The sequence below is a fragment of the Notamacropus eugenii genome, chromosome 2 (assembly GCF_028372415.1).
Source record: "Notamacropus eugenii isolate mMacEug1 chromosome 2, mMacEug1.pri_v2, whole genome shotgun sequence".
Classification (NCBI taxonomy): Eukaryota; Metazoa; Chordata; class Mammalia; order Diprotodontia; family Macropodidae; genus Notamacropus; species Notamacropus eugenii.
The window spans coordinates 367,855,326-367,881,914 of record NC_092873.1 but is presented as its reverse complement, the minus strand read 5'-3'; the positions used below and the strand labels follow the sequence as shown (position 1 = coordinate 367,881,914).

Genomic DNA, 26,589 nt, shown 5'->3' with positions numbered 1-26,589 from the left:
TAGAGAGGATTATTTATTCTGTCACCTTTTTCTGTATACAAAGAACGCTGAGTTTAAATCATAGAAAGAATGTTAGTTCAAATCCCTGCTCCAATCCAAAATAACTGTAGTATATATTTTATATGTAAATTACAGATATTTATATGTAAATATATTAAATATACATATATAAATTATATATAAATATAATATTATAATATATAAATATATATAATATATATTATACATATAATATATAATATTTATAATATAATATAATATTTATATATAATATAAATATATAATATTTAGTTCAAATCCAAAAAAATGCTGCCATTTATTCTCCATGTGACTTTGTGCAAGTGACTTAACATCTCTGGGCCTCAGTTCTCTCCTGTCTAATGAATTAATAATATAAATACTTGCACATCCTGCTTCACAAGAACATTCTGAGGAAAGCATATTTGGGGAATTTTTTTTTTAATTTGTGGGATGAAGATTGTGATTTCTTCATTGCCAGCTCTCTACTACCTCTCAAACCCTTCATGATTTGCCTCCAACTTACATTTCCACTCAGGGCACATTTTTACCCAATGTACTCTTGGCATTTCTGCCAACTGGCTCATCTGCCATTCATTCTCCTACCTCTGTGCCTTTGCATAAATTGTTCCTCATACCTTCTCACTTCTACCTCTTAAAATATCTTCCTTCCTTCAAGGCTCAGTTCTGTTGCCACCTCACATGAGACCTTTCCTGATTCCCTACACCAGTAAGTATTCTTACCTTCCCCAATCTTAATACTCGGTATTTACTTTCCATAACTTTTGTATTGACTAACCAATGCACCTCTTATCACCCTTCTACAAGAAGGTTGTAACCTCCTTGAGGACAGGAACTGTTTGTATTTATCCTCCTATTCCTTAGTAATGAGTATAATGTCAAGACAAGTGAACAAACATTTATTAAGCATCTCTACTATGCTACTACAGTATGTATTAGGTACTATGCTAAGCACTGAATGTCTTACACCCTTTAGGAACTGAATTAAGGTTTGTTAAATGAGTGGATTTATAGGGAACTCTATTTTTTTTTGACCTTATAGCAATATATAAAATGTGGGTTTTTATTTGAATAACAAGTTAAAATATTATATAGTATCTCTTTCCCATATACAAGAATAGCTTATTTTCATTTTTTAAAATCAAGGCCAGCTAGAGACATTGTTTAACAGAAGAATAAAACGAATCTCCAAAACTAATTCAGTTGCGTGGTGGAGGGCCCCATAAACATAGTTAAATAAAAGTTTATTTGGTAGGACTAGATAAGATTATATATGACAGTTGCTTTTGATAAAATGATGGGTATCTTACTGACTTTGGAAAGCCAATAACAAAAGAGACAAGGTAGGGACCAAGAAACTTTTACCCAAAGATCATTTTGTCTTTCTATGACTTTGTTTAGCAAGCACCTTCATGCCCTGAAACTTCATTCACTGGAAAGAAAAAAAAGTCTTACTGTTGTGAATAATTGGCTACAAATTTGTTCCTGGCCATTGGTCATTCAAAGGACTGTCTGCCTTTCCTTTCCTTTCCTTTCTGTCTTCCATATGTTGAATGACCTATTTACTGTAATTGGATTTTGTTGTTTGTTTAGTCTCTGAAAATTGGCCATGACTGGGATAATGTGCAGTGCTTTGGATCTCCGAAGTCTTAACAATGAAAAGTCAGAAAAGATTTGACTTCAGATTAGTTTTCCCAGAACTCAAACTCCAATGAATGTGTCTGGAAATTCAGGGGGACCTTGATTTTTCTCACATTAGAAGCACTAGTCCATTGGGATCCACCTTGGCATACCTTGACTTTCTCCTCCTGAAGATGCCAAATTCCTTGCAACTGTCTCCCTTAGAGTTCACTCACACCCCCTTCACAATTTCTGGATCTCACCGGGCCAGGAATAGAGATGTACTTACTCTTTACTTCCCTACTGTGATTCTAGAACATTCTTCCAGAATCATCCTTTAGCAGTCTTTCTTCTGTTAAAGCCCATGCAATCCATTCTACTGCACTTTCCCTATCCTCATTGCCAAGTTTTTCTGACTTCTAAGTCCATCTCCCCATATCCTCAGTGACTTCAATACTTACTTCAAAATTTTCTTCTTGGAACTAAAATGCTTACATCAGGGATGGAGAACTTGTGGCCATCAGGTCACATGTGGTCCTCTAGGTCCTCAAGCACGACTCTTTGATTGAATCCAAACTTCACAGGTGGATTCAGTCACAGGGCCACACTTGAGGACCTAGAGGGCCAGATGTGACCACAAGTTCCCCCTCCTTGGCTTACAGTGATAATTTTTTTCAATGATTTTCACAGTACCTATACCTATATAATCCTAAAGTCTTCCTTTACCTCACATCATCTACACTGTAAACACAGCATGGCTAGGCCCTGCTCTTAGATGGGTAGGGCTAGAATACACTTTTTCTTATTCAGTCATTTTAGTGGTATCCAACTCCTTTTGACCCCTTTGGGGTTTTCTTGGCAAAGATATTGGAGTGGTTTGCCATTTCCTTCTCTAGAACATTTTACAGATGAGGAAACTGAGGCAAATAGGGTTAAGTGACTTGCCCAGGGTCACACAGCTAGTAAGTGTCTGAGCCCAGATTTGAAATCAGGACCATGAGTCTTTCCAACTCTAGGCCTGGCACTTTATTCACTGTGCCACCTAGCTACCTCCTGCTCTTTTGCTAGGTTTCCCAAGGTTCTGAGGGCCATAACACTGCCAGGTGTGCCCCCAGTTCAATCCTAGGATACAGTGGCCTTTTGGCCAGTAATGTAATACACAACAATATGGTAGACTGAACAGTTGAAGGCTGTGCCAAAGACTTTGAGGGCTAACTAGAACCCTGTGATCAATGACTTAACATATATAAAGCACTTTGAAAAACTTAGAGTGCCATACAAATGCTAGCTATTATTGAGTACTTCCCTTCACAGTGGACCTCACTGACACCATCTAGACTCATTCCCAAAGGTTTATGAGCTACCATAGACCTCTTTTTCTCCCAATCGCAGGGACATTGATCCCTGACTGCTAAAAAACACGCCCTCTCCCCCTTCTCCAATACCAGCTATATGCTCCTTCATTACCAGATTTCTTTGCCCCATAGGCATCTAGGTGGTGTTTTGGATAATGGTGGACTTGGAATCAGGAAGATTTGAGTTCAAGATCTTCCTCAGGAACTCTTAGTTGTATGACTCTGGGCAAGTCACTTAATCTTTAATTTCAGGCTCCTCATCTATAAAATGGAGATAAATATAGGCCCTACTTCACAGGACTGTTGGGAGAATCAAAGGAGATAATATGTGTAAAGCAGTTTGTGAACCTTGAAGTGCTATGTAAGTAGTAGTAGTAGTGGTAGTAGTAGTAGTAGTAGTAGTAGTAGTGGTGGTGGTGGTGGTGGTGGTGGTAGTAGTGGTAGTAGTGGTAGTAGTAGTGGTGGTGGTGGTGGTGGTGGTGGTGGTGGTGGTGGTGGTAGTAGTGGTAGTAGTGGTAGTAGTAGTGGTGGTGGTGGTGGTGGTGGTGGTGGTGGTGGTGGTGGTGGTGGTAGCAGTAGTAATAGGATTTTTTTTCTTTTTGTCATCTTTGCTAATCTGATGTGGAACCTCAGAGTTAATTTAATTTTCATTTATCTTAATATTAGTAAGGTGGAGAAATTTTCATACAGCTTTTGGTAGCCTAGATTTCTCCCTTTGTTCAAATGATTTATTATTTCTTATCTTTTGGGGAATGTCTGTGATTTGAATAATATCTTTATATATATATATATATATATATATATATATAGATATATATATATATATATATATATATATCTCTATATATCTTTGATATCAGATTTAGCAGAGAAACCTTCTATAGAGTCTTTTTCCCCCTAGTTAATTATGTTTATAGTGACACAATCTCTACCACTGAGTAGTCTTATATCAATGTGTTTCAAGTCTCAGGTTATATTCGTATAATATAGTATGTGTTATTATTACAGAAAATTCATTCTCATTTTATTCTAGATTTTTTAAATTTGTGATAAAAAAATAGAATATAAGGCAGTCAAAGTGTGGGGGGGACCCAAAATAAATAATTCATCATGTATCAAGACTTTACTCCAAAAGAAGAAATGAGTGGTGTGTGTGTGTGTGTATGTGTGTGTGTGCACATGTGAAAGAGAGAGACAGAGACACAAAGATACAGACACAGACACAGAGACAGAGACAGAGACAGAGAGACAGAAACAGAGGCAGAGAGAGAGAAAGAGAGAGACTCTATAGAAGAGTATTTGAAAAACTACTTCTGATCACCTACAAGAAGTCCAGCACAATAACAATGCCAGGCAAAATGGAGAACTTACACACTGCAAGATTATAGAATGATTAAGTCAAGGTTGATGACTAAAACATGAGTTTTACTGCAAAACTGGAAATCAGTGGAACCAAATATAATAATTTTTGGCTCAAATGCTTCACGGTGGCCTATGAATTACTACTAATACTACTTCTAGTAATGATAATCATTAAAATTTATACAGCATTTCAAGATTTACAGATTGCTTTCTATGCATTTACTCATTCGATACAAGCAGACTATTTTACCAGCTTTTTCTCATATGCAAAGCTAAAGCTATTTTTCTTACCAGAAGACATCAAATTTTTTCTTCTTCTTTGTATATTGAAATAAATTTTTTATATTTTCTGTAATTATTTACATCCTATCTACTGTGAAAAGATGAGAACTCAAATATCCCTCCAAATATGAGCTAATTATGTGTCTCTATACATAACTTGTATTGCTTTTACAAATATCTATACACACAAGAAACTGACATAGCTGAAGAGCAAAAAAAACCCCCCCAAAAACCCAGATGCTTCAATAAAACTAGGAGGTGAGTAATTTACTCAATTCATTCATTATTGAAAAAGTCACTCCAAAATGTCACTAAAATAATATTACCTTTATTGATCAATCTAAAGCTTCTGATTCAGTGCTATACTCATGACTAATTCACGAGCACACGCACATACATGTAGGTATGTATACCCAAGTGCAGTGAGAATGCTGGAATATTTGATGTCCACGTGGAAAACTGTTGTCTGTTATTTTTTATCTTTGTAACCTCCTTGAAGCACTCTCTTCATTTCTTTCCAGGAACATTTCATTCTGCTTTATAACTAGGCGATTAGGGCTGTGTTCTTCCAGAAAATTCACTTTTTTCTCTCAGATGGAGACTAACTTACTCTTTATACATTACTTGGTAATGACAAATATAGTCTTCTTTCCGAAGGTCATTACAAATGACAAGGAGGGACTCCTTGCCCCGCATCATTATTTGAAAGAAAATCCTTGTCTTCATTCTTTTTCGGTAGCTCTTTGGCCTAACCCTTCCAGTTATCTGCTGAGACAAACTTGCTGCTTTCTATGGCTGTTCCCTGTCCTTGGGGGGTTTAGTCCCTTGAGGCCCTAGAGCAAGGCTTAATTTATTTCTTGTGGACTTCCTGCCTTTTCTTGAGAAAGTGGACATTATCTGCTCAGCTGCCTTTAATTGGCAATTAGCACATTCTTGACATATTTTAAGGCAAACAGAAGCAGAAATTCAACTATCTAATTAGATCTAATTACCCACCTTGTTTCTCTTTATTCCTGAGTTCCAAATATCTCCTGGTACTTCTCTGGTCTCCTGACTTTCTTTTTCCACTAAAATGGGGGATGGGGAGGAAGTAGAGTTTAATGTATTTAGGGTGGATTTCTTGTCTTTTCTTGTGAAAAGAATCAGTAACAGTCTACTATTGTATCCATATTTTACTCAGTGACTATATATATGTGTATATACACATACACACACAAATATTCTCTTCTTAAGCCCTCAGATATATGTCTCTCACAAAACTTGCATGATCTAGTCTCATTCATTTCCAAGACTGAGGTTCTCTGAATGGAGTTCTTTCAACTGTCCTCTTCTGGTCCTCAAACTTCTCAGCATCATTACCCACATTCTCTTTTTCTCTCTCAGATGAACTGGTATCCCCTCTACTTGCTAATACCAATGTCGGTGCATGTTCTATGGATCCTATTTGCTCTTATCTCTTCTGTACCTTGTTCCAGCTATCATGCCCTCTCTATCATCCATCTTCTTCCTTTCGTATTCAATGACACCTTCCCATTGTTCTAGAAAGATGATCTGGTCTCAATTCTTAGGGAAAAAAAAATGGAAGGTGCAGACAAAAACCACACCATTTTCTTGACAATTTACTCCATTCACTTATTATACCATTATACCATTTCTCTCCTCCCCTTCATGCCCAAACTTCTTTAAAAAGTTATCTGTACCAAATCCCCTTAATTCCTTACCTTTCTGTCACCACTCTCAGTCTTCCTTCCATATTTCAAATCACGTAGTTCTCAGTGCTCCACTCTCTCTTATTTCTTGTATTCAATGAGTTATAACATTGTGTCAGCTATACTTCTGCCATATCCCCTGCATCTGCCTCCTCCTCTCTGTTCCCACTATCTACCCTACTGCACACTATCATTATCACAACTTTAAAAGAAAGTTTCATTTTCCTCTCATGTAAAATGGGTATAATAATAACACTTGTGAGAGGCAACGTGGTGTAGGGGGAAGGCAGGTGGTACAATAGTTAGAAAGCTGGACCTGGAGTCGGGAATTTAAATCTAGCCTCAGCGACTTACTAGCTGAGTTACTCTGGGCAAATCACTTTACCCTGTTTGCCTCAGTTTCCTCATCTGTAAAATGAGCTGGGGAAGGAAATGGCCAACCAGTCCAAAATCTTTGCCAAGAAAACCCCAAATGGGGTCACAAAGCGTCAGACAAGACTGACAGGACTGAACAACAATGACAAAAACAAAAGCCTGTCATGGAGGGTAGAGAGATAGCCTTGGAGCCAGGAAGACCTGAAGTAAAGTCCTTTCCCTGACACATACTGTCTGTGTCATCCTGGGCAAGTCACAGTTTCTCAGTGCTCAAGGCAACAGTTCTTTCTGTGAACAAATATCAGAGTGTCCACAGATGTAGATAGGAAAAAACATACACCTTTATGTTCATTTAACTTCTAAGTGAAATCGAGCATTTCCTTCAATTATTTAAAAGCATTATTTTGAGAAGTGGTCCATGGGCATAACAAGATTGCCAGAGGGTTCCATGACACAAAGAAGGCTAACACTATAAGTTGCAGAGAAGGTGCCAAGTTGTCTTGGTAGATAAAGTTTCCTCATATAGGAATTCAATATATCAAGGAAATTATCAGTTCAGTTCATTCTTTATTACCTGGCTAGATTCTTGCATTAGCATCCTAAAGAATCTTCTCATCCCATTCTTTCTTCCATCATTCTCATTACTTCCAGACCTTCTTCCTTATATATAGTTGGGTTGCTTTGCTCCTCAAAGTACTTTAATGTCCCTCCCCTACCACTGCCTGCTAAATAAAGTCCAAACTCCTTAGCATGGCATTCAAAGTCTGTTACAATAGGAGGACACCCTACACTTCCAATTTATCTCATAATAGTCCACTCCAAGTACTCTATGTCCTACAACCAAACAAGGTCATTTGCTATTTTCCATTGCACACTGTGGTTAATTACATTCATACTTTTAACCATGTTCCTTCTGGTTAGGATGCTATCTTCCCCTGCACACAAACTACCACCCCATAATCTAGTACTCGAGTCCCCCCAGTCTAGTGCTTAAGTCCCCTCCAATGCAGTAAAGTACAGCTTAAATATTACCTTCTCCAAAAAGACTTCCTTTACCAGCCCCCTCAAATTGGCATGACTACCCCCTTCCCCTATACCTTTCTTACACGCTTATTTTTAAAATTTTTTTATTAATTTATTTATTTTTAGTTTTCAACATTCTCTTCCACAAGATTTGAGTTCCAAATTTTCTCCCCATCTCTCCCTTCTACCCATCTCAATGTGCATTCTGGTTACCCCTTCCCCCAATCTGCCCTCCCTTCTATCATATCTTTCCCTTCTCTCTTCCTCTTCCCCTCTATTTTCTTACAGGGCAGGATAGATTTCTATAACCCATTGCCTTTCTTACACACTTATTGAACATTTTATATAATCATTTTATGTGTTTTTGATATAGCTTTTATATTTATTTGTGTATGCATTCATTCTACTCCCCCATCCTCACATCATTGTAAGTTCCATGAAGGTAAGAGCTTAGCTTTATCTAACTATATCTCTCCCAGGATCTCTCATGGTGATTTAAACACAGCAGGGCCTTAAAAGTATTTGTTGAATTCTATCATATACACTCTCTATTGTATTTATCCCCCAGAGCAGTGTCTTAGAGGCCACATAACATACATAGTAGAAACTGAAGTAGATTTAGAGCTAGGGAAATGAGTCCCATGACTAACACCGAATGGTAATGTGACCTTGAGTAAATTACTTCCTCTATAAAAAATGAGGAGATTGGGCTGGATATCCTCTAAGGCTCCTTCCAGGTCATAGGATAATGACCTGGAAGGAGTGGTCTCTGGAGATTCTCTGAATTGCACTAGTATGAGGCTTAGGTGGAGACTATTTTCCCACAGATGTCCTTTGTATTGTGGAATGGAGTATTGTGGCAGTCTCCCTGCTTTTCTGGAAGGCATGGTGGGAGGGAGAGCACAAGGTAGGAGGGGATGGTTTACTCCTGTGTTCCAGGCAGCTTCATTATGAGTAAGATCAATTATTTGTTAGAATAGCTGATTATGCAAATATTCTGAAAGGTTGCACATGAAAATATGCTTGCAAATGAAAGAGAGAAACGCAATCACTTACGCCTGTACATTTACAAAGCACCTCTCCATTGTAGCAACAGCACCTGGTACCCTGCAGGAGCTGAGTAAAGTATTGTTAATTTGCAGCTCAGGTTGTCTGGTCTCAGTACATAACAGTATAAATATTGTTATTGTTGCAGTGATCAAGAAGAAGAAAAATACAATAAAAGGAAGGAGTGCTGGTGGAAACTCAAGGGACACAGCTGGGTCAGGCAGGGGGCTGGACTGAATGGCTTAGAATGCTAGAATTTGAAAGTCAATGGGGACCTTAGAGGTCTGCCTTAACTTGCAGCTTCCAATCTGTGGGCTGAAGACTCCCAGAGAGTCATGGGTTTATTACAAGAGGTCTATGATTCCTCATAAATTGTCATTGTGATCTTTATTTAGATCTTTTTGAGAAAGGCATAGTGGTGGTATGCCAGATTGCTTTTTTTATGTTAAAAAGGGGCTCTAATACTTGAAAAGTTTGGAGGCCATTGATCTAGACCAAAGGTGGGGAACCTGAGGCTTCGAGGTCACGTGACCTTCTAGGTCCTCCACTTAATAAAAGGATTTGTTATGTAAAACTTGGACAGTCAAAAGACTGCATCCAAGGACCCAGAAGGCTGCATGTGGCCTTGAGGCCACAGATTCCCTTCCTCATCTAGACTAATCTCCTCATTTCAAAGATAAGGAATCTGAGGTCAACAAACATTTATTAAGCCTATGCAAGATACCGTACTGGAAGATGAAGAGAATGACAAATGAAAACAATCCCTGCTTTTTTGGGATATGTGTCCTCATAGGGATAGGCAACACGTAAACAAATCAAGAAATAAACCCAAAGTAATTTTAAGATGTAGAGAACACTCTTATCTGGGAGCATAGTGTGGAAAACTACATGTAAGAGGTGATATTTGAGCTGTACTTTGAAGGAAGATTTGATTTCCAAGAAGTGGAGTGGGGAGAAGGAGACAATCACAGATAGGAGATGAAGTGTCCATGAAATAATCTGAAATAAGACTGGAAAGTTAGTTGTGAGGCAGATTGTGGAGACCTTCAAGTGAAAGCCCACAAAATGAGATACTTTCCTAAAGTCACACAGAGAGTACATGATAAAGAGTGAAGGATAGATCCACATATGGCATTCAAACTGGTTCTCTTTCTACTGTACTGTACTGTCTCACTTGGAATCCCTTTCAGGCTTAGGAATTATTTGATATTGACTCAAATAGTCAGGGGTAGTTAGGTGGGGGTGCAATGCTATGGCTGAAGTCAAGAAGACTGATTTTCATGAGTTAAAATCCATCATCCGAACTAGCAGTGTGATCTTGGGCAAGTTACTTAACCCTGTTTGCCAAATGTTATAATCTTCAGTGATACACAAGGAATTTCATCACATAGTTCTTGAGAACCAGTAGTATATGTGGAACTTTTCTTTCCTGGGCTCATTTCAGTTTGCTTATCTTTAAGAGAATTAAAAAATATGGCTTGCTCTCACCCGCTGCTGTGTAGAAGTAGTCTCGTCCCTCAGCCTCTGGGTGTACTGGGTAAGGGCAAGCAAGCAGAGATGTTATTCCAAATAGGCCTTAATGCAAAATGTACTAGAACTCAATGTTCCAGTCACCTCTTCCTCTTTTCATGTTAAATGCATTGCCTTGCTTAAGAGACCCTTTTAAAACCTGTGCTCCAGACTAATAAGTCTTTGATCAGTCTTGATGATCTGACATCTGTGAGTATAAATGAACACTTCCCGTGATTAAGTTATGGATATTGGCTCTATCTACTCAAGAACTACAAACACCTTCTCCAAGGAAGAAAGCTCATTCTATGTCTTCCAAATTGGGTGTATGGGGGGAGGGAATAATATCTGTGTATTTTGAATTATTCTTTGAGATCAAGGATGTTCATTTTGAAAGAGTTTGAATGTAGATTATGGGGTCTTGGCAAATGTGGGTTTGGGCTTTGCTCTCTGCCTCTCAGTCTGTGAATGGCTTTCACTTTCTGCCCTTCTCTTTTCATTCTCACTCTGCAAAATGGGCCAAGGTTTCTGCTTTGCCAATAACAGATTTGTTTTCATTATTAGGGACCATTCTGTTTCAAAGTTGAGATGGAGGTGCCAATTGAGCACGCTGGTATTTGATGGGGAAAATTGGAAAGATTCCCTTTTTTCTTGGGAAGAGTGAAAATATGACCAGATTGAGAGGCAGTTAAACTAATGGCATAATAATGAATTCCACCAACATTCTGATGGCATCTTGACAATTTCTGGGGTTGGGGATTTTTTTTTCTGTCCATTTTCTCACCCTGGACGAGTAGGGACAGCTTTTCTAAAGATGCCCAGACTGTCACAATCTGTCTCAGAGGCAACAAGGACAGACTGGATTTTCTGACACTTACATTTCTTCGATGCCCTCCTCAAGGGAGTGTCCAAATGTTTGATGCCACCCCTAGGTAAACCCAGAAGGCTCTGGCCTAGCCACACACTGATTCATGCAGCTGAGGCTCTGTAGGCATTTGGTCCCATGTTGCAGCTTCCTGAGTCAGAACTCTACAATCACATCGGGGAACTGTTTCCAGCACTGTCTCCTTATCACCAAATCACCAGCTCCACTCCTTCCCCTCCAGATGAAATGACATCTTCTACAAAAGGAAATTGTAGCCTGCAGAATGAGCCCCTCCTCCACATACCAGTAAACTTCCAGTGTGCTTTATGTGGAGATGAAACTAATCCAGAGTGCACAGCTGGAATGACAAATTCCCTGAATTGTTGCTGAAGGGATGCATAAAAATCTCATAAAAGGGAGGTGCATCTTTGGAATGAAACTTTCCCAGGGTCTAAGGTACAGTACTAGTCATTCCCAAAGACTGTAGGAAAACAACCCCATCGATCAGGGGCAATCCCCTGCTCTATATATAGAGATCCTGCTCTATAACCTTATATTCCCTAATCTCAGTTAGTCCTGACTATCCAACCAATAACAACAACACTAACAATAATAATATTAACTGTATATAATATATTATAATATGTAATAATAATAATATTAATAATATTTATATAGTCCTGTAAGTTTTGGAAAGTACTTTACAAATATCTTCTTAACTCTCCTCATAGCAGTCCTGGAAGGCTGGTACTATTATTGCTCCCATTTTATAGATCAGGAGACTGAGAAAGAAGTGATTGCCCAAGGTCACACAACTAGTAAGTGTCTGAGGTTGGATTTGGAGTTCTTTCTGAGTCCAGAACTAGCGTTGTATTCATTGTGTCAGCTAGCTGCCTCATAAAGCAACAGCCATTTATTAAGCATCTATATGCCTGGCACTGTTGTATAAAAATAGGATGTGTGGGTCTGGACACGCGATTTCTTCAGTATAGGGAGCTCTCAGGTGAAGATACTCCCTCTGCCAATACAGGTTGGTGCATTGTTTGTAACTTAGAGTATTAGAGAGTTATCTAGAGCACTGAGAGTTTGAATGATTTGTCTAGGATCAGTCAGACAGTATGTGTCAAAGGTGGATTTGAACATAGGTCTTCCTGGCTTTGAGTCTAGCTCTCTATTTCATATAGAATGGGTATGAATATAAAACTAAGATAGTCTGTTTCCTCAGAGAGCTTACATTTTGTTAGGGGGACATGACATTTTCACAGGCAAGTCTACACATTTGTTCAATTGTTTTTCAGTTGTATCTGACTCTTCTTGTGCCCATTTGGGGTTTTCTTGGCAAAGATGCTGGAGTGGTTTGCTATTTCCTTCTTCAGTTCATTTGATAGTTGAGGAAACTGAGGCAAAAATGGTTCAATGACTTGCCCAGAGTCACACAGCTAGTAACTGTCTGGGGCTGTATTTAAACTCCCAAAGATGAGTCCTCATGACTCCAGGCCCAGAGCTCTATCTACTACAAATGTGTAGACTTGCCTGTGAAAATGTCATGTCCTCCTAATAAAATGTGAGCTCTCTGAGGAAAAAGACTATCTTCCTTTTGTATTCATATCCATGCTATAATAAATAGAGAGCTAGCTACCTGGCTACTCCCCCCTCATAAAACATACATAAATAAACAAATCATCAACAATGAATGAATGAATAAGTAAATAAATAATGATGAGAGAGGCACTGGTACAATTAGGAAAGCCCTGTGGCTTTGAACTGAGTTGGGGTTGGGGCAGTAAGGGTTTTCAAGAGGAAGAAGAGATCATGGAGATCATTCCATGCATGGCAGTCAACTTGTGTAGTCATGGAAGTAGATAAAGGAATCTCAGGTACAAGAAACAGCAAAGACACCAATTTGGCTAGAGTATGGATTGCATGAAGGGAAATAATATCTATCAGGCTGGAAAAATGAGCTGGAAGCAGACTATGAAGGGCTTTGAAGGCAAAGCAGAAGAAGCAGAAGCAGAAGAAGAAGAAGCAGAAGAAGAAGAAGAAGAAGAAGAAGAAGAAGAAGAAGAAGAAGAAGAAGAAGAAGAAGAAGAAGAAGGAGAAGGAGAAGAAGAAGAAGAAGAAGAAGAAGAAGAAGAAGAGGAGGAGGAGGAAGAGGAAGAAGAAGAAGAGGAAGGAGAAGAGGAAGAGGAAGAGGAAGAGGAAGAAGAAGAAGAGGAAGAAGAAGAATATGTTTCTCATCCTAAGGATAATGGAGAACCACTGAAGCTTCTTGAGTAGGGGACTGGCATGGCTAAATCTTTAGATCTCATCATGGCAAAGAGGTGTTTCCTGGTTCTCAAAGTCTATTCCAGAGGGGAACAAGACTTCCCCAGATCCTACTAAGCTGAAAAGGCTTTGGATAAAAGGTCTGAAAATAAACTGTTTATCTAAGGATCTGAGAACTCTGAAGGGCTTCTCACAAGAAATTTTTCTACCAGATGATCAATTATTTTGGCCACAGCAGCTCTTAAAACCACCTCTTAAAGGATGGAAAGGATTATGATTTGTTCCAGTTGAGAGGATACTCATCATCCTTAAAATCAAGGATACTTCCAGCATGGTGGAGAGAAGAAGCTAGAGAAAGTGGGCAGGGTGATGACTATAGATGACAAGGAAGTATTAGGAGGACCCTTGTGCTGAAATTCGTCCAGAACATTTCTTCGACTCAAGGGCTGCCATGACCAGCTACAATAGAACTTCTGCTAATTGTAACTTTAGAGGCTGGGCAGAAAACAGCAAAAGTGCTAGGGTATCTTGGATGTAACTTGCTCATGTGGGATGGGGATATAGAGTTGAGGGAGAGAGGGCAGATTGAATGTGAAGGTAAGATCCAAAGAGGCCAAGAGGTATGCTACACCTGCACCATCCACAGGATTTCATTTCCAAATCTTTCTTTGTGCCACTACCTGCTGCAGAGGTATCAGTGTCCTACTGAGAGCTATGGCTTGAACTACTTCAGATCCCATATGTGGCATGTGTCAGAATGAGGAGGGCAAGAGATAATGAAGTCAGTTCTATTCTAGAGCTGCTGACCTGAATTATAACAGTTGAGTTCACTCCTAATTTCCTCTCCTGCAGAAAACAAGAACATTCTTTGTCAGTTACCAGGCATGAAACATGTTTTTAGATGTACTGGAAGTAACACCCACCTATGAACTTGGTGGAATTGGTTAGCAGGTCATTCCTTTATATCCTTGTCTAGTCTTCCTTTTGCCCATCCATACTTTACTCCCTAAACCTGGTGTTCTAAGCTAAAGATCCATGAACTTGCTGTTTTAATATTTGGGTATTTATTTCAATTATAAATTATTTTCTTATAACCTATGTATTTTATTTATGCATTTAAAAATATTCTGAAAACGGGTCCATAGACTACACCAAATTGATAAAGGGTCCCTGATGCACACAAAAAGGTCAAGAACTCTGAGCTAAATTTTTATGTACACACAGACCAGCCTTCCTGCCAATACAATCACTATTCTAACAGCACGATTGTTGTCCTTATCAAAAATTGAATTCAATAAGAATTAAGAATTTAATTCAATAAGAATTTATTAAACTCCTAGTGTGTGTTAGTGCACTGTGATAAATGCTGGATACGCAAAGATGAAAATGAATGAGTGTCTGCCTTTAAGGAGCTTATAATCTACTGGAAGGAAATGACATACACAAAATTAAGTAAATGCAAAATATATATTCAAAATAAATACAGGATAGTTTGGGAAGGCACACACAAGAAAAACCTAGGGGGATCAGGGAAGACCTCTTCAATCAGCTAAACAAATATGTGTATGAATATATAACACATTATATCATGCATAATATACTATATATACATTTGTAATGCAATACATAAAATATACGGTATATAACTATATGTATTATATGTATGTAGGGGGCAACTAGGTGGCTCAGTGGCTACGGTGCCAGGTCTGGAGTCAGGAAAGCTTGAGTTCAAATCTGGCCTCAGATATTTATTATCTGTGTGACCCTGGGCAAGTCACTTAACTCTGTTTGCCTCAGTTTCCTCATCTGTCAAATGAGCTGGAAAAAGAAATGGCAAACCACTTCAGTATCTTTGCCAAGAAAACCCCAAATAGGGTCACAAAGAGTTGGACACACTGAAATGACTGAACAACAGGGAACTCCCTCTACCAATGCCAGAACTGTCTCTACAACTTAGAGCTTAAGAGAGTTGTCTCTATCCCAGAGAGGTTCAGTGACCTACTTAGGACCATGTAGTCAGATAACCAACGTGTCAGTGGCAGAACTTGAACTCAGCTCCTTCTGGCTCCCAGACCAGTTCTCTGCTTCTAAAAATGACAGAATTTCTGCTCTTGATGAACCTGCCACCTCTCAGTGAAGACATATACAAATGTTATACACCATACACACACACACACACACACAATATAAGTGTGACATAAATTGATATTATATATGTATATATTACATGTAATAATACACATTTAATATATTTATGTTACAGCACACACATAAGATGCAAGGTAATTTGCAAAGGGTAACAGGAAATAGGGTGTTAGGCTTCATGTAGAAAGTGGCATTTGAGGTGAGTTTTGAACAAAAGTAAGGAGGAAATATATATTTGCCCTAGGGGACTAGCCACTGCAAAGGCAAAGAAAGGAGAAGTATCATGGCAACAATGCCAGTTAGGTGGGACTACAGAGTGTATGCATGGGTACAATGTATATTAGAATAAGGATGGTAGGTTGAGTCCTGGTTGTGAAGTGTTTCTTGTGTTGCCTTTAGCAAAGCATATATTTGATCTAGGGGCAATGGGGAACCCCTGGAGTTTATTGAGTAGGGGAACAATCCTGTCAGGGTTGTGCTTTAGGAAAATCACTTTGGCAACCCTGTGCATGCTAGATTGGAGGAGGAAGGGTCAGGATTCAGGAAAAACAAGAAGAAGGCTATCATATTAGTCTAGGATAGAGGTGATGGTGGCAAACAGGAATAAGAAAACAGAACACTTCTGTAGGTGCCCTAACATACTGAGAAGTCCCAAATTGACCAACCCCTTTGCATCTTTCATCCTTTACATGTATGTGGTTGTAACTCCTCAGGAGCAGCCACTGCAGGTCTGTGTCCTAAATAAAACCAACTTGGAAACCATCTATTAACATTAATTCATCTAAAGGCATTGTATTTCATTAGCAAATTTGAGCTGGCCCACTCAACATTTAACTTTGTTACCCATGACCTTCCTAGACATCCTTACCTCTCTCCCAGGCTCAGATAGTCATAAGCTCATCTGTGTTTTGTCTTAGAGGCCTTAGAAGGCAGGACTAGGAGCAGTTTCTGGGAATTAAAGAGAGGCATATTTAGGCACAATGCAAGCAAAGGCTTTCTATCCCAGAGTGGAATGGTTGTCTTGGGTAGTAGTGAGTTCTCCTTCAGGAGGATTTTCAAGGAAAAACTAGAGTCCAGCAGAGTAAACAGGAATTTATTAAGTATCTACTAAATGCCAGGCATTGTTCTAAGCACTGGGGATTACTGTTCCTCTTTTTGAAGAGGACCAATGACATCATGAAGGTGATGTCTTGACTTGTACATGAATTGGATTCGAGTGAGGCAAATCCTCACTTTCTTCTGCAGTCAACAGACTCCAGTGGCACAACCAGGGTCAAGACAGGGTCGATGGTCCAAAGCACTGGGAATACAACGAATGGCAAAAAACAAAACAAAACAAAACAAAGCAAACAAACAAAAAAACCCCAACCCCTGCCCTCAAGGAATTTACAGTTTAATGGGGGAGAAAACATGGAAACAACCTCTTAGAAACAAATTATATACAGCTCAGAGAATCCCTTGTTGAGCACATTGTAAGAATAATTCACTTTTCAGACAAGGAGAAGATGGTAATACAAGTTTCTTTTAACTCAGAAATCCTCTGATTTATCTCTTCCAACATCTTTGAGATATAGAATCCATAAGTTGTATTGTGGTATAGTGGGGGTAAAGAGTCCGGTATTTGAAATCAGGAGATTCCTGCCTCCCATGATATGAGTACTAGCAGTGGGACCAGGGAAAAACACTTAATTAACCTTTGAATCTCAGTTCCTTCATTCACAAAATAGGGATAATGACACTTTTATCTTTTGAGGATCAAATGAGAAAATAAAATAAAGCCAATCAATTAATAAACATTTATTAAGTGCCTACGAAGTCCTGGCATTGTATTAAGCACATAATTTGGTTCTACAAATGATAAAATGGTGGGTCAGCGTCACGAGTTCTAAAAGTCATCACTTTTATAAAATCTCATTAGGAAAAGATATTAGAAAGATAAGGGCTAAGGATGCTAAACTGTTTTTGTGTCCTGCTGGCTGGTTTCCATGAGGAGGCATCTAGGCTAGTATTATGTTCACACTTTCACTTTATCATTAGCTTGTCAAATTCCCTAGACCTTCTTTGACTATTGGCAGTGGAGAGGCTAGGGGTGGGGGGGGGAGTGTTGCTGTAACAGCAATAGTTGTAAGGAGAAGCTAGTAATTCATAGGATTCATTGGGTCATAGATTTAGAACTGAGAGGAACATTCAAGGTCATTGAATCCAACCCCCTTCTTTTTCAGATATGGAAACTGAGGAAGATAGAGGTTAAGGGTCTGTCTAAGAATCCACAGCTAGTAATGTCTGAGGAAGGATTTGAACTCCAGTCTTCCTGATTTCAAGTCCAGTGTCTATCCACTTTGTACCAAGGGAAATTTTAGTACTTAGACTTCTGATATTCATTTATTCAACAAGCATTTATTCAGTATCAACTGTATTTAGTATCCCAAATTCAGCTTTGAATGAGACATAAAGTATATATAGATGATGGGTGGTCTCTGAAGATCACAGCTGAGTGAATAGAAGATACACAGATAACTGTGGTCCACAATATTGGGCTTATAAACTTAATAATAGTTATCACTTATATAAAGTCTTGGAGTTTATAGAACACTTTACAAATATTATCTCATTTTATCCCCACAACAATCTTGGAAGATAAGTGCTATTATTATGTTTATTTTATAGATGAGGAAACAGGCAGACAGAAGTTAAGTGACTTAGCCAGGGTTTTGGAGGATGGATTTGTGCTCAGTCTTCCCAACTCCTGGTCCACTGCTCTACTCACTGCATCACCGGGAGATGGAAGGGACTTTAGCGGACATCTCAAATAAACCTCTCATTTTATAAAGGAGGAAACTCAGACCCCAAGAAGCTATGTGACTCGCCCAAGGTTGCACAAATAGTAAGGAGCAATCAAGAACCAAACCCAGATCCTCTGGTTCTAGATTCAGGGTTCCTTCCACTGTACTATGATTCGTCCTTAAGTGCATTATGAATGAGAGAAGTCCATAGTGCCGAGGGAGGTAGTTTCTGTTGTTCATCCATTTCAGTTGTGTCTTACTCTTTGTGACCCCATTTGGGATTTTCTTGGCAAAGATACTGGAATGATTTGCCATTTCCTTCTCCAGATCATTATACAGATGAGGAAACTGAAGTAAACAATGTTAAGTGACTTGCTCAGGGTGACAGAGCTAGTAAGTGTCTGAGGCTGGATTTGAACTCATGAAGACAAGTCTTCCTGATTCCAGGCTGGTGCTCTGTGCACTATGGCACCACCTAGCTGCCCAACATAAAGTGGAATCAGTGGGAAAATGCCTAGAATTGGAACCACAGGACCAGAATTAAAATTCTTTCTATGCTACTTACTACTTATATAACCTTGGGCTAGTCCCTTTCCTCTTCCTAGGACTCAGTTGCCACATCTGTAAAAGTGAAAGAGTTGGCATTGGCCAATCTCACAGAGTGCCAGGTCCGGAGTCAGGAAGACTTGAGTTTAAATCCAGCTTTGGATACTCACCAGCTGTGTGGCCTTGGACAAGTCACTTGACTTCTGTTTGCCTCAGTTTCCTCATCTGTAAAATTAGCATAATAATAGCATCTACCTCCCAGGGTTGTTCTGAGTATCAAATGAGACATGTGTAAAGTACTTAGCATAATGCTTGACACACAGTAGATGTTATAAAAATGTTAGTTGTAATCATTACTATTATCTCTAAGTCTATTCCAGTTCTAATTTAATGATGCTACAATCTCTAAGGTCTTTTCAGCTCTTACAATCCTGAGTGCAGATCAAAGGGTAGACTACGTAGGGGATATTTTAGTAAATGTTTATCAACCAGTTCTCCAAAGAAAAAAAAAAAGAGTACCTATGACACATTTTCAAAAATTTAACCTGCACTATTACTATTTTCCCCGTCCTTTTCTTAGTCTAGAGACAATCAACAAATGATAAATCAAGCCCTGATTTGTACCTTTTGTCAATTTCCAGGGAATAAACAATGCTCACACTGAAAATTTAACAATCAGCTCTTATAACTTGCCCCAGCATAGTCTGATTATGGATATGTTTTAGAATCAGCCTAGATAAGATCAGATGGGTTCTTCACCACCAGGTGATGAATTAATTTTTTTGCTAAAACAACTAATGAGGTTTGCCCACTAAGGCATGGCATAGTTGTGGTCTCCACTGGTATCCATCCATACCAGTGAAATTGCAGATCTTTTGAAGGATTATAATCTATTTCTCCCATGACCACTATACGTTCCCAAGAATGTAGTGGGGAAAAAAAGATTGGGATAGTGGGATTCAGCATAATAACAGTTTTCCTAATACCTAATAATTTCAGGAACCTGAAAGACAAGATTTGCAAAACCAAGGCTACCAGAAACTCATTTTGTACTTGTCTTTAATAAATCCATAATTTCACATTCATAAAATCATACGCTAGTTAATCATCTCCCAGTCTCTGATCTAAGAAAAGCAGTTCATTTTACAGAAATAAAATAAAATGACTTAGAAAGCTCTCTCCTCAGTACATATCCTTAATTTGGCATTCTGCTTGCTATGTTGTAGAAATGGGAAATTTTCTTCGTCAGATGTCACCATTTCATTCAATTAGAGAAAACTTTGTCAAACATGATAGTGTTTTGTAGATCTTTTTAGAAGGGGTAACTGAGTTAGAACTGAGGAAAAGCCGCACTTCTGAGACAGGCTCATTGCCTACAGAGGAAAAGGGAAAGGAAGGATAAAGACAATAAAACCAGTGGCTGGGGCAAAGATAATGGAGGAGAGGAGAGGACCCTAAAGAAAGGATAAAAGTGAAGAAAGTTTATCTTGAGTGCCAAGCAAAGGGAACTTGAAAGTTTTATTCTTCTGCCTCCCTTTTACCTAGACTTCTGGGTTCATGGAAGGTGTTGACATTTTTCAGGTTCTTTCCATTATCAGTTCTTCTCATTCTTATCATGCACATAAAGATTATATAATAGTATTTTAGCATTGATCGACAAGAACATTTTTCTTATTATACTTTTTATTTTTAAAAATAAATTTATTTATTATTTATTTATTTATTTTAATATTAATTTATTAATTTTATTATTTTATTTAATATAAATAAATAAATAAAATTATTTATAATATTATTTTAATATTAATTAATAAAAATAAATATTATTTATTATTAAAGGAAATGATGATTTTAAAAGCACTTAGCCAAATGCCTGGCCCATAATAAGTGCAAGTGCTATGTAAATGTTAGCTATTATTATTATGAATTGCTTTTATTTATATTATATTGATAATTTATTTTTTTCTATTCTGTACCTCTTACTATATTCCTACCCATTGAATAATAACCCAAAAATGAAAAAGAAAACCTTATCATTGATATACACAGAACAGTAAAACAAATTCCCACACTGGTTATCCCCCAAAGTGTATGTCTCTATATTTTCAGTTCATTAGTGATCTGGAAGGAGGTAAGTAGCATAAACAAACATTTATTTAAGCAACTGCCATCTGCCAGGCTCTGTGATAGGAGCTGAGGGATACAAAATCAAAATCCAAAATCCAAATTCCAAAAATGAACTATCCTTTGCCCTCAAGAGGCTTACATGCTACCAGGAAAATGCATATATGTATAAAAACATACTGAAAATAGACCAATTTAATACAAAGTAGAGTCAGTGTGGACAGAGGTTAGGAAGCTGGCCTTGAAACCTGGAAGATTTGAGTTCTACGTCTGACATGTACAGGTCATGTGACCCTGGGCAAATTCTCTCTCTCTCTCTCTCTCTCTCTCTCTCTCTCTCTCTCTCTGTCTCTCTCCCTCCCTCCCTCTTAGAACTTTAAGGTTTGTCTAAGGCAGAAAGTTACAGCGAAGGTGCTGATCAACACTGGTGGAGGGAATTTCCTCATCTGGGAATTCCCAATAACAATGAAACCATAGGTGCCAGTATCTCCCCATCTCCCTATCCCAAATCCAAGATAATTTCAGGCATGGAATTTTATATATCTTTATAACATCAATTAAAGAACAATTACAATCCTCAGGTAAAAGAATAGTCATTCAGTCCATTCTCTCTGTAAAATCAAAGCAAAATCTCAAGCAAAATTGAAGTGTCTCAGATACAACTATATTCACTGCAAGGGAGGAAAAGCACCAGAGGATCAGACTCCACAAACTGCTTTGGAAAAGTTTTTCATGAGTCTTTCAGCCAGTTCTTCCTAACATCTCAGTAATATTATTTATGCTTTAATATAAGGAATGGGTGTCCTATCCTCAGTGAAAAAAGCCTCCTTTCATTCCATCATGCTACAATTCCAAACACAGTCAGGAACTCACTATCTCTTAGAAAACCTGCAGAATTAATGCTGCTGCCTAAAGGCCTGAAAGATCTTTAAAACAGTTCAGATAGTCAGAGAATTTGACTCCATAAACTCTACCATTTCCCATATAACCTGACCCAGGGATAGAGAAGTACATCCACAATTTTCTAGAATGTGGGGGTTGGGTTGGGATTGAAATTGGGGTGACGATGGAAAGGGAACAAATTATTTTATGGACAAAACACATTATAGCCAAAGCAAGATGCCCGTGATGCTGGGATGCAAGCAGACATCAGATTCCAAAAGTGAGAAGATGACAACAAAATTATTGATACAATGACACTTCCTGGAAGGTACAGACCGAAAAGAAATGTGTTGAGGTCATTCTTCATTTCTTTTTTTTTTAAATTAAGACCTATATTTTACACATAACAAGTTATTCAAATATATTTGTTTGAATGGATGAATAAGTAAATAAAACAATTAGAAGCATTGCTATTTTGTTGAATGAGTTGCTATATGAGAACCTGAACTCAAATCCAGGCTGTGCCACTTACCTCTTGGGTGTCCTTAGAAAATTCAATTTTTTTTCTGATTTACTAATCTCTCAAATTGGGCATTTAGCCTAATGTCCTTCAGATCTAATCTGCCAACCTGGGTTTCACTGATTAATAAATATGCATTTAGGAGAAATTGCCCAGCCTCAAACAGTAGGTGATGAGGTCACTAGCCCTCACTCCTTCCTAGCTATTACATTCAAATAGAAAGCCATCCAAGGGAGAAGTTTAAAGCTCTATATTCTCTGTCATCCCAGAGTAGATAGAGGGGCAATGTCCAAGATCATCTTGTGTTTAACCATTCCCTCAGGGCTCATTTGGAAAGTCTGGGGTTATCCTTTGTGTCTGAAACCTGCTCAGTATCAACAGGTGCAGCAAAACAGGATTTAGGTTTCTCATTTACTTCCACCTGTGCTGCCCCCTCCCCAACACTCGCATGGGCTGGAAAGTTGGGAGCTACAAATTTTGCTTCATTGGATTTGGCTGAGGTTGAGGTTACTAATAAAGAAAAGCTGCAGGCTTATTTCTTGGAAGCATACATTACAGCACTCTTGGGGTAGCTTAAGAGAATGATTGAAATTCTTAACCTCATCTCTCTTTCTCTTACTTCCTCCCTCCAGGATTCCTTATGTCCTTAAAGTGGGAATAGTTCCCCAGGAGGGAGATCTCCCATCTTGTATTCCACTGCAAAACATATGGTGGCAACCTGGTAACATCTGTCTATTCAGCGAATAGAGCTCTAGGCTTGGAATCAGGAAGGCCTTAGTTCAAATTCTGCCTCAGACCCATACTAGTTGTGTAACTAGGCAAATTCTTATCCTCTCTCAAGTTCACTTGCCTATTCTGTAAAATAATGGTTTCTACAATTCCTTGCAGCTCTAAGTCTCTGGTACAGTGAACTTCTATTCAGTACAGGTCCTTGGTCCCTGGACACTGCTGATTATGATAGTTTAGTTGAGGTACAGCAGGGAGTGCCATGGACACTTTTATCTTAATTATCCCAAACTGTGCAAAGGTAGCATTCTTACTATCAGTTTTCCTTGGCTCCCTCCCTGCTTCCTTTTTCTCTGGAGGGAACCAAGTTACTTCAGATTTTCAAACCCAAGTCTAAACACTTAAAACTACATAAATAAATTGTAATGTTAAATCCTCTTAGTGAAAGAGGTGTGTGTGTGCGTGTGTGTGTGTGTGTGTGTGTGAGAGAGAGAGAGAGAGAGAGAGAGAGAGAGAGAGAGGGAGAGAGAGAAAGAAGAAGCAGAAGCAGCAGCAGAAGAAGAAGAAGAAGAAGGAAGGAAAAAGGAAGAGAAGGAAAGGCTAGGCAAAGAAAGAAAAGGGGAAAGGAAAAAGGAAAGGAAAGGAAAAAGAAAGAGGCAAAAAGAGAACCAAAGGAAAAGGAAGAAAAGGAAGGAAGAAGAAAAAGAAAGAAAAGGAAAGAGGAGGAAAGAAGGGAGGTTGAGAGGAAAGGAAGGAAAGAGAGAAAGGAAATTAGCAACAACCATCCAGTGGTCCATATGCCAACAGAAACCATGTACAGCAGCCAAGCCAGCTCAGGACAGGACATAATTTTAGCACAGAAATAAATGACTACCACAGTACCCATCAATTTAAAAGCTACCTGACACGGATCTATGGACAAATCCATATTTATAGATGCGGGATGACTGGCCTCCATCCCATGTTGCCTTTAGAAATACGCTACCTGTCTTAGATGTCTAAGTTTTAGAGGCATATGTGCCTTCAGGGTTATAATGCTAGAGTCTTAAAAACAAACAAGCAAGCAATAATAACTTTATACAACTTCTGTGTAAAGAACAATTGATGTCCTACCCTGGAAAGTTAGACTATGATTTGGGCTGGCTCATGTCCATTGTAATGCATATATGCCCTGTCCATGCTATGCTCATGTAACTTTAATGACGACATGGAGGGGGTTAAGCCATGTTGGATTTGACATTGTCAGGAAGAAACAATGAAATTGGAGAAGCAGAGATGAACACATCCCCTGAAAGGATGACATCTCCCACATCCCTATGTAGTTATTTGAGTGAAAACCTGGTCTCTCAAAGACGAGCAAGCAAATCAGGAAAGGGGGATCTTTAAATCTACAAAAGAAACTTGGAAGATAAAGACAAGAAGCATTCCCTTCTCCCTGGAAAGCTCTGTAAAGCTGGGAGTCTTGTTGTCAGGCAGCACATTCCCCCAAACAAAAAGAAGAAAAGAAAATATTCCTTCCCCTTCCACTTACTAAAAGGCATAGGAAAAATTGCAAGTGCATAATGGACTCTGTGTGTGTGTGTATGCGTATGTGTATGCATATGTGTTCAAGTGCTTGAGTGTGTCTGTGTGCATCTTCTTTTAAAAAAGAGGGCAGATCTCAGATGCACTTGTTAAATAAGATTCCCCCTCCCCCCTACCAATAATCAACACACAAACACACGAAAACACACACAGTCAAGCCCCCTACACAACGATAGTTACTCCATGGCTACAGAAAAAAATCATAAAATGCTACTCACACGTTGTGGCTTTACTTTCCCCCTTCCTCTTTCCAGTCTGTGCAGGGGTTTGGGTTCCTGCTGTTCTTCCTGTTGCAGTAGAAACAAACCTTCATCGACAGGGATGGCTTTCCTCTGGGCTGCTTTGTCTGAGATCCCCCAGATGAACACTGACTCATTTATGTCGTTATCGGAGTTTGGTTGCTCCCCTAGCACAGGCAGGGCTTTGGGTCTCTCATGTACCACTTGCTGCGCTTCTGCTGAAAGAAACAACAGACCTGAAACTGACAACCGATAGCATCAAAACACTCCGGGGATGGCAACTGAAGACCACAGAGTAACACATTAGATCGCAATGATACTGTGCTGCACCGTAGAGCATCTGTCTCTCATTGGCATTTTGAACCCTGTGAAAACCCCCAAGGCATTATTTATGACCTCGTGCTTAGGCGAGTGTCTCAGGTAAAGGCAAACACAGTCATTGTAGAAAACAGCGTTAGAAAATGACTGTTATAAGCGAGAAACATCAGAAAGAATATTAAAGGTAGTTGCAAAAAGAAAAAAAAAAAGGAATCCGCAGGTAAAATTCCTGTCCTTTACGCAATCAGACACAGCAACTGATGGGACTTTTAGGAGCTATTTGGAGCCTGGCATTGCTGGACTTCCATATATCTAAGTAATACTCATAATTCACAAAACAATATTACAATATGACAATGGAAAAGAGCGCTAGTCCAGAGCCATAAAACGTAGGTTCTTACCTCAGCTCTTCGACTTCTTAACCGGGTGACCTAGAGGAAGTAGCTTAACTTCTCTAGGTCCCAGTTTGCTCACCTGGTAAAAAGAAATGCTTGGACTAGATGATCTTTTCCTGCCTTAAATTTTATTTTAGATCTATTTTTCACCTTCTGAGGTACATAAGACCAATGATGCCCCCATCTCTCAAATGAAGAAATTGAAGCAGAAATCCAGATTCTTACTCTAAACCACACTATAAGTCAATAATGAATGAAAATATAGTCAAGGAAATAACTGCAAAGACGGGTGGGGTGAGGAAAATATATTCTTCTTTTAACTATTTTCCTATGGAGTTCCATCTTTGTATTTTTCTGCTTATACTGAGTTAAGATCAAAGCATTGCTGTACAGGTGCTTGTATGGATCTCTGATCTCATTATTGTGGATAGAACCTGCAGCAGTGCAGATTGTAAAATATCCATCCATGCCTGCCCATCCTGTGCTGATCACCTCTGTGTTCTCCCATGAATTCACCTGAGGGCATCCACCTATTATAATGGGAGTTTTCCTTATTTTCTCTTGACGTTGTAAGAATATCCGAGGGACATATGAATAATTGCTTGCTCTTGCCACAAGTCTTTCATCTTTTTTTTCCAGTGATTCATTTCACTGATGACATTCATTATTGTGATTATTCTTTGAAATTCTTTATTTGTTAACTATTGCAATCTAATCACACCTAACATGCACATCTCTGTTATCCTCTGATACTTATTGGTAGTTCTTCAGATGCTATAATGCACCATGTCTTGAAGCCATATAACAATACTGGGAGACAATTGCTATTGAAACAATGACTCAGTTTCTGGAACAGAGGTGTGGTTGTTAAAGGAG

The 26,589-nt window shown here is 38.7% G+C and overlaps 1 protein-coding gene across 1 annotated transcript in view; it reads right to left on the bottom strand.

Annotated features, from left to right (window-relative positions):
- The window catches only part of ANKFN1 (ankyrin repeat and fibronectin type III domain containing 1), a 556,807-nt gene extending 531,608 nt beyond the window's left edge, over positions 1 to 25,199 (bottom strand). Inside the window, exon 1 of the mRNA XM_072646766.1 lies at positions 24,980 to 25,199. The gene's annotated coding sequence lies outside the window, so the exon portion shown is untranslated. The remainder of the gene's footprint in view (positions 1 to 24,979) is intronic.
- Positions 25,200 to 26,589: the final 1,390 nt, after the last annotated feature.